This window comes from Eucalyptus grandis, chromosome 9 (genome assembly GCF_016545825.1).
Source record: "Eucalyptus grandis isolate ANBG69807.140 chromosome 9, ASM1654582v1, whole genome shotgun sequence".
NCBI classification, from domain to species: Eukaryota; Viridiplantae; Streptophyta; class Magnoliopsida; order Myrtales; family Myrtaceae; genus Eucalyptus; species Eucalyptus grandis.
In genome coordinates, this window is record NC_052620.1 from 17,498,437 (window position 1) to 17,508,526 (window position 10,090).

The window sequence follows — 10,090 nt, forward strand, 5'->3', positions numbered from 1 at the left end:
TTTCCTTAACATAAGAAATTCTCTTTATACTGCCTGTCTCGTCTTATCCATTGGTGGCACATTGGTAATATGAGAAACTGCGGTGGGCTTGGTGGAGTTGGGTTAAACTTGTTTCGGATCTGGGTGGGCCATTGGCATTTTCATCATCACTTCTGGACCCACAAAGCTCTCTCCCAAGACAATGATTTTCCCCCTTTTTTAGCTCAAAAAATTTCTTCCTCAATTAAAGTGTTGGATTTGGCATGTCTTCTTAATGAGTTAGTGAACTCATTCGGTCGTTAAAAATTTCTTTTAATTCTATATATTTTATGTAACAAAGAAATTTTCATGATCAAATGCACTTTATTAGATAAACAAATGAACCATTTTATTTCTTGTATGCTTAGACTTGAAGATGACAAGCTATAGAATACAGTTCTTAAAGCTTGGTAGGAGCAATCAAGGGTGAGCATCTTATAGAACACGAGTACGTCAATTTCCTTGGCAGGACCTATTTATAAAAGGTGAACATATCACTCAATGAAAACTCATGAAAAGTCTGAAAAGACAACTTTTCAAAAGTAGCTCATGCTACAGATGGTGTAAGTGGTTAGTTATACGAGCCTCTATAATCTTGAAGAGAAAACCCCGTACTCTTTAGCAATTTGATTTGAATTCAAATTGGTGCGTCACAGTTTTGCTAATTTTGTGAAGGCAGGATGTTAAGCAGAGTGCAGAAACACAGAGCTCTACTCAGGTGAAAGGTCTGCATTGTCAACAGACAATCCTTTTGCTTGCACAAAAAGCAGCTCTAATGGTCAAGGAGGTCAAATCAACAACTTTTTGACTCAGACAATTTCTTACGGACACCTTTGAAGATTAGAAGTGTTTTTAAACAGATCCAAGTGCAACTATCGAAGCTTTGTGTTTAAGTAGCACTTTTCCACATGCTACAAAATGTCAAGAATTATATAGTGACTTTCTACTTTATTGGAGCTGAAAGAGTGGAGTTGGCTAAGTGTAAGGCCAAACCAGTATAATCTTATTGCATATCTAAATCTCTTTAACTCCTTTAACGTATGTTTGATAGAAGATTATGTTTTTGCATGATTGATTCTCATTTCAGCAACACATTCCACGTGTCTTCCACAATTTTTCTTTTTAATTTTTATGGAATAACCAATTGACTGACTCCCTCTTGATTGTTGTGCCTATTAGGGGTGAGCATGGTCCGGATTGGGCCGGTCCGCCCCTTAACTCTAGGACCAACTCGCACAATGCTAGTCTTCAAATTTTGAGACCGAGGATTGACCTTATTGAGCTTGGGATCAAGGACCGGACCGACCCAATTGGTTCGGCCTAGTTCCAGGGACAACTCGAGACCAATTGACTCCCTCTTGATTGCTGTGCCTATTAAGGGTGAGCATGGTCCAGGTTAAGCTGATCCGCCCCTTAAATCTAGGACCAACCCGCACAGTGCTAGTTCTCAAATTTTGGGACCGAGGACCAATCCTATTGAGCTTGGGACCATGGACCGAACCGACCTAATTGTTCGGTCCGGTTCTAGGGACAACCCGAGACCAATTGATAATTTTTATTTCATTTTTTGTATTCCTTAAAAAAAGCGATTAAAGACCAAAACTAACCCAATGGGTTTAGTCCAATTTCAAGGTCAACTCAAGACTATCCAATAATTTTTTATTTCATTTTTTGTACTTCTTAAAAAAGAGATTGAGAACTGAACTGATCCAATGGGTTCGGTCCGATTTTAGGGTCAACCCAAGACCAATAAATAATTTTTAATTTCATTTTTTGTACTCCTTAAAAGGACAACCGAGGACTATACCAACCTAATGAGTTCGATGATAAGTGAGGTCAGCTAAGAAAGGCAAGTGGTGAGGGTCAAGTGGGGTGAGTATTGAACATAATAAGCATCGAATGTCGAGCGGGAAGTAACAAGCCAAGCGAGCATCAAGCGGCAAGCGGCATGAGTGACTGAAAGCGAGCGAGGCGAGTGTCAAGTGATGAGCGGAGAAGTTTTTTATTTCGATTTTGGTAAATTGAAGACTAAGAAGACAAATAAGACAGAAGAGAACGAATATTAGAGAATGATGCCATAAGGAGTTGTTTATACTAGGGGTGAGCGGGTCCAGGGTGGGTAGGGTCTAGACCTGGACCCTGTTCCCTACCCTGTTATAACCGGTTCTCCTTTTTTGGACCCTGTTCCCTACCCCATTTTCATTGGACCCTGTTCCCAGCCCCCACCTGTTTTTCGGTCCGGGAACGGGGTTGACCCTGTTTTCATTGGACCCCTGTTTTGCATAAAAATTAACCTTAGAAAAAAATTCTAGATAAGTTATCCGCTTAAACAAAAAGGTTGGACCAAGCACGTCCTTCGACCAAACTCATTGTGAACATGTATAAAATTTGGACTCCTCTTGAAAAAAACAACCAAGTATATAATTCGACCATCTCACATCCCCATATCCCACAAAATACATCGAGTTTCTCATATTCCAGTAATATACAAGCTAGCAATTTAGCCAATTAACTAGTTGTAATACAATTTTTGGCTGATCACATATCAACATGGTCCTTCATGTGCTCGATCTTCTTCTCCTTCTTCGGATGGTACAAAATCTCGACAAAAACCTAAAATTCATATATAAAGAAAAATCAACAATAATCCATACTCTAGGATTTAATAAGATCGAAGTGAAGAGTCTTAACTAACGATGGTTAACTATTAAGAGGAATTTTGCATGATTAAACTTGTAAACTACATAGATCAAACAAACAAATTTGGTGTCATTCGGCTTCACCAACGGTCGGTATACATAAGATCTTTAATACTCATATCGGATCGAAAAGGGGACAAAAAAAAGCGCCTCATCACCCTAAAATTACAAAATGCCCAAACTTGGGCCTTTGGCGAAGGGCTCTTCCTCTTCCTCTGTGTGCATAGTACTAATAACAAGCAACAACCCATTCTGTTTTGCTTCCAAGACGGAAGAGAGATTGTGTCGTGATCCGGACTGGCTGGCCATGGGGTTACGTTGTCACTAACACTTGTCCCGAGTTGTTTGTCCGTAAAAAAATGTTCGGTTTCGCATCCCGAATTAAAATTCCTAACTTGCACCGGGAAATTAGGAAGGAATCCTTCAACTCGACTCCCGGTTTGTGCGAACGTGTGCTGCGCGTGAGCGACTGCATATGCGCCGTCTCTAACTTTTCTTAACAAGTATGCGTAGTTTGGCAATCAATTGAGAAAATATGTTAACAAGTTATAAGATATGATAATATCATGTATCATTTCTCAATCATGCCTTAGGGGCATTTTATCAAACAGATTTATGGCCGACGATTTGAGGAGTAGATTTTCTTGATCCAATTCTAGACTCGTGGTGACTCAAATGCCAATGATTCGAAATCAAATGACCCAATTCATTCAAGCCCGACACGAAGGTTGAACGCAGAAAGTTGAACTTCGGTTCCAACTACAATCAAACCAACGCATAGCAGCAAAGAATCAGACGTTACCTGATTTAAAGACGATGACGAAGCCGCGACCCGTGAGTCAAGGGGAGTACAAGGCACTGTCAGAAGTTGAAGGCGCTGGAACGAGAAAAAGGCCTTTGCCGGTCGCGGTTCCGGAGAGGAAAGCAGGAGGTGGAATGGCGAGATTGAACGGAGGCAGCGTCGGCGCTCGGGTGCGAGCTTGGTGGGGGTCAGCAGCTTCGTGATTTCGGGAAGCGAGGGCAGTCCGGCAGCTTCGCGAACGAGATCGTCGACTCCTCATCGGGCCGGAGGAGGTCCCGCCATAGGGCGAAGGCGATGGAGAGCCCGAACGCGCCGGACGGCGAGAAGACGACTCGCGGGACGCCGCGGTTGCGGGCGAGCGGTGGGTCCACCCGAGGAAGAAGTCGGAGAGGAGCGGGAGGTGGAGGTCGCGGAGGGCCCGGACTTTGGCGACGAAGCGCACCCGCGCGGGGGGCTCTGGGGAAGGCAAGACGAGAGGCTGGAGCGAGGAGGAGGAGGCGAGGAAGGGGTCGAGTAGGTGGAGGTTGTCGGGGGTGACGACGACGGTGACGGTGACGGTGATGGCGGGGGCGGCGGGCGGGGGAGGAGGAGGAGCTTGGCGGCGGTGGTGCGAGCGCGAGGTGAACCGGGAGAGTCTGGTTCTCTGCGTCTGCGCCTCTGGCCCTCTGCAAGTAAAGAAAGAAATAAAATTAGGGTTTGCTTTAGGCGTAAAAACCGGTTCTCCAACCGGTTCCCAAACCGGGCGGGGGCCGGTTCCCGGGTGGGTAATCCTCGGAACCGGTTCCGGACCGGTTTAAACAGGTCTGCGTTTCGGGAACCGGTTCCGCCCGGTTTTAACGGAACCGGTTCCGACCCTGTTTTCCGGGTGGGTCGGACGGGAACCGGGTAAACCCGGTCCGGTTGCACACCCCTAGTTTATACCTTTTTGGATGTCGTGAGGACTTCTCACAAAAACATTTTCCTAATTCGTAAATTATGACTATTAATGCCGTAAATGACATTAAAAATCTAAGTTATTAAAGAACAATATAGAATTACTTGAACTCCTCACTAAAGAGCTGTTTAATATTGTTGACGCTATTTATTTTAAGGTTTTCTCTATATAAAAAAATTATAAGTAATATTATATATGTATTCAGGTTTGGTCCAAGTTAGACTGACCCGAAATCTCAAGATCGAGGACCAACCCGTACAGTGTTGGTACAGGAATCTAGGACCAAGGATCGACCCAATCTCCCTAGGAACCGGACCAAGATCGACAGGGTTGGGCTAGTCCAAGGTCGGTCTAGGGTTGACCCTGGACCGATGCTCACCCCTAGTGCCTATTCATTTCATAAATATGGACATATAACATTGCAACGTGCCCAATTTGGTCTGGGGATGTGGCACATTCAACGCCTTACTTGTGCTAACCAAAAAAAAAAGTCTCTAAATTACAAGTCATAACAAAATTCAAGTATAAGAATGACGAACAAACAAGGCAAAGTTTTCTCAAACCTAAGTTTTTTTCCCCGTGCATGAGTGTCTTTAATTCAATTTGCTCGAATTCAAAAAGGTACTTATTCAAATGGTGGTAACCTTCTTCATAACTGTCTTCACGATCCTTTCTTTCCTTGTGTGTAGATTTCTGTTTTGTAAAATACTCATTCACACAAAATAGATACTTTCCAAAAATATTTCATTCATTCACCAGATTCCATAAACAAAATCTGCGATTGAAGTCATCTTTCACATCCTAATTTCAGTGCTCATGAACATAGCTGATGTCGCAACCTGTTTTGAAACACTAGAGTAGCAATATGAAGCATCACTTGTTAGAAGGTTAGCATCAAGGTTCTTACTTATAATAGAAGGATAGAAAGGAGATCTCTCAACAGTTAGAGCTACCTCCTAAGTTGACTGCAACTGTGTTCTGACTTCAAACGAGGATGCTTTCCTCTACCTCTCGAGAGACTTGCAAGTCGTATCATACGTACGTGTAGAACCAAATGCATAGCCAAAAAACAAAAACATAGTTTATTGGCTAATTGGATTACGTTAAAAGAACCTTTAAAGGGCCACTATAATTATATAGTAGAAGGCGATATAAACCTCGGGATGCGGCGTTCAATCTGTCTGCGATATTTTCTCAAGGAGACATGTCCAAACATCTACCAGAAGAGCTTTGGACCATGCAAATAGTCAAAATGTGCAGGTGCCAGAGAGGCAGCTGTAAGCAGAGTCTGTCCATACGCATGCATGCCATACAGATAATTAGTATTTGTTTATTATTACAGTGAAGAAAGCTGGACATGTAAATGAATTCAAAACTGAGTTTCTCTTCATGCATATCAAACCAGGTATTGCTTCGCTTACCTGAATTGTCACCATCCCGAGACAAGGGATTGTTGGAGGGTCGAGATTTGCTAGAAAGGAGTCAATGCATGTTCCTCCAGTTGTCAAGATAACGTGATTGTGATAGGTCATTTCGGAGGTCATGAAATGCATGAACATCAACCCCTGCAGACTATGAGATTTTTAGAGAGAGAGAGAGAGAGAGAGAGAGAATAGAAGAGAGAGAGAGAGAGAGAGAGAAGAGACATAGTGCATAATATGGGGGATTCGGCTTCTCTATCGTGTCGGACGCTTACCATGCAAAAGCTCAAAAATATGCATAATACAACAAAATTTAAGAAATGACAGTTCCTCAGCCAGTATATCCCACACACACATATGTCCTCTCTCTCTCTCTCTGTCTCTCTCTCTCTGAGCCCAACATTCAAAGCTGGACCACATTAAAGGAACTCGACACGAATCTGTAAATATTGCCATATAAATATACTTATGTCTAAACTTGGTCGCCTGCTCAATGTTTTCCCATTTAACTCTATTTTCTTATCCAACTTACCATACGTATCGTTTTCTCACTTGAGTACAGGGAAACTTTGATAAGAGTAGATGAATATTGTGGTGCTGTCTCATTTTTATTCTTTTGTCCACTGCCTTAACACGTTTTGGTCCTCAACAGCACTATTTTTACTATAACGTGCATAGACATGACGTATTTTATGAAATGTTAAGCAAAAAACCCACATCGCTAATAATTATATGCATATTGTCGTCTCTCTATTAATTGATTTAAGCCTTCAGATGGGACATACTAGCATAGTATCAAAGCACATATCAAGAGCACTCACTTTTCAAACTTATTACTTTTAGTGGGTTCCTAATAACAAGCTCACATAATGGGAGTCATGGCCATTTCACAATAACCGAGCCGAATCAAGCGCATGGAAGAGAGTGACTCTCGCTATCTATTGGTTTGATTTTTGAATTGGATATTTTGACATAAATGACATAGTGATTGGAGCTTATTTGTTAATGATTTGGTGATAGATGTACTCCTTTAAGTTATTGCAGGGAAGAAGCTGCTCATTTTTTTCATCCTTAGTCGATTAAATTAGTTCAATAGCTTTATGTCAAGGTTTGGATGATGGTATGGTTCGATTTCTTGGAACACGCTAGTAGTCAACTAGAGGGTTGATGATTATGTTAATGATGATGGTAATGGCGGTGGTATTGATGATGATGATGAAGAAGAATTTTCCCAAGTGCTCAAAGAGGAAAGTATGGCAGTTTTTTTTTCTCTAAAGAATATTGTCATTTTATTCTCATCCCTTTCTGTAGGCAGCGCCACGATATCATAAGCCTTTGATCATACTTCATTCATGATCGGATTGACTCTGCATTCATGATTTCATAACATGATGATGGAGAGTCTGGTATCTGACAAAACTAAATCTTCTCACTAAATACATTCTTTCCAAGAGCAAGTACGTTCTGTAGAACTTGACAATTAATTTAATGTGAAATACATAAATGTCGAGCAAATTATGGAGGTTGATATAGGTCTTCCTAGGTCATTATCTTTGGCCCACGGTCAAGCCTATTCTATTTGTAAGACCGACCCGAAAAACGTGTAACGAGAAGGGAACAAGGGTCTGATTCGGGGTCACTCATTCGAATTAAAATACCCATTTCTGTCGGGTCATTTGAAGGTCTCGATGCCCTAAAAACATAATGCCTAGGTTGAGCCTGTCCAAGTCATGGGGTCACCTTGAATTTTCTCTCCACCCCAACAACACCGAGAATCAAAACAAAATAACAAAGAAAGAAGAAGAAAAGGCAAAATGGAGAGTGTGAAAAGGCCACTTTAATTCATTAAAACCTAACTAATCCCAATCTATCATTCCTCGAGCCACACCATCCACTCAATTTTCTCTGTACTTCTTTTTGGGTCAACTTGCCCTAAACCCTACTTTCGAACTCTCCCAATTATTAAAACACCCACCATCAACAAACCCCTATTTTTAATTGTACTTTGACGTTGCCCTCAGATCACCCAAGACAAAGTTGCAAGATCATTGTGGACATGTTGCCCTACTTGCCATTTGTTATAGCGTCTTTTGTTGGTTCGCCACGCATAATAATGATTTCTAGCCAAAGCATAGTATAAATCTCGACTCGAAAACAATATAAAGAACATCATTCACTTATGAATAATATATGGAAGACACGTATATATATAAACTCCACAGAGTCTGATATGTCATTGAGTTTTTGATAATTATTGATAAATGATTTATCTAGTTAAGAGTACAAAAAAAGTCTTAAACCTTTTATATTTGTATCAATCCAGTCATAAACTTTTCAATTGGACCAATTTAGTTCTAAACATTTTTTACATTGGTACTAATTCAGTCCGTCCAGCTAATTTAAACTGGAAATTACTGACATGGCTACCGGCGGTCTTACGCAGTACCATGTGGACAAATTTTATAATTTTTTAGGTTTTTAAAATTATTTTTTTACCTTTTTTTTTCTCTTTTTTTTCTTTTTCCTTTCTCCTTCCCCTTGGCCGGCTAGGTTGCCGACCATAGGATGGTCAAGGTGAGGGCCCCAGCGACCTCGCTAGCTACTAGCGAGGGTTGCCACGCCCTCGCTGGCCACATATGAGGGCGTCGGCCCATGCCCAAATCTAGGCGAGGGCTAAAACCCTCGCTCGTTGGCTGGCAAGGGCCTCTGCGCCCTCGTCAGCCATGGGCAAGGGCACGACGGCCTCACCTAAGGCGTCGCGGCTCTTTCCCGCCACGAGTGTGGGCCTTCGTGCCCTCGCCTATGGCTGATGAGGGCGTGGAGGCCCTCGCCCTTGGCCGGCGAGGGTTTGGGTCCTCGCTTGGATCTGGGTGGGGGCTGACGCCCTCGCCTGTGCCCGGTGAGGGCGTGGTGGCCCTTGCCAATGGCCAACAAGGGCATGGGGGCCCTTGCCTTGACCAGCCTATGGCTGGCGATGGTCGGCCAGCGACTTCGCTGGCCAAGGGGTAAGGAGATAGGAAAAAGCAAAAAAAAAAAAAAAAAAAAAAAAGGAAAGGAAAAAAATAATTTATAAAATTTGTTCACGTTGCACCACATAAGACCACCAGCAGCTACTTCAACAATTTTCGGCTTAAATTAGTCAGAATGACTGAATTAGTATCAATGTAAAAATGTTTAAGACTAAATTAGTCAAATTAAAAAATTTAAGACTAACTTGGTACTAATGGAAAAATGTTTAAGATTATTTTGGTACTTTTCCCGATTTATCTAGAATGGCGATTTTGAAATGTCAATGTTATTCATAAGCATTTCTAGGGCAAAAGCAGTTTGCTTGTTGTCACTCTTGATTTTGTCATGTGGACATCTTAGGAGGGACATGGCCTAATATGTGGACTATTGGTTTCGCACCGGCCCTACAATGTTTGGTTGTGCTTCACAAAACATTAGTCGTTAGAATTATCATGTAGGGATTAAAAGGTAATGGTACGGATGACTTAAGCTTAGATTACAAGCGAGGGAACAAGATCCCCACAATGATCCTCCCCATGCATCTGTCTTGGTTTTTGTCTCTTACTGTTCTCTCTTTTCAAATCAACCCCGGTGCGACACTTTACCACGGTACGTGTCGCTTACCCAATTCCTCTCACTCGACCAGAAAAGATATTATAATCCCATAAATTACGTCATTAGTGATATGGCCAGTGCATTGATTCTAGAGGAGTTACATTGGAAACGAAGGGTGGTCCTGCTTCAGCCATTCTTTATTCTACTTTAACCTTAGCTTACTGCACTTGATTGGACAGTTTGGAACAATTAACATCGAAATTAGATGTTGTGTTGGTTATGTGTGATCCATCATCGACGTAATCGACCTTTTTTAATATGAATTCTTAAAGCATTCTGCTGAAAGAGCTAACTGGAGCTAACTGGAGCTATTGAGAATGGTGAGCGAAAAGCCGAAAGCTCTGCGAGAATCATGTGTTTGATTATGATTTATCGTGCTCCTCGTCCCCTTCAATCAAAGTATGCGCACATTAATCTAATGCTCAGTCGTGTTAATAATTGCGATCAATGCATATTTAAATTAGATTATTCCAACGATTGTCCTATATCTTAGAAGATATTCTCTAGCTGAATTCGTCAGTCAACAAATGATAGTGTGAAAACTTTTTAAATAAATTGGATAGAGATCAACCCCAGATATCTTCTCTGATTC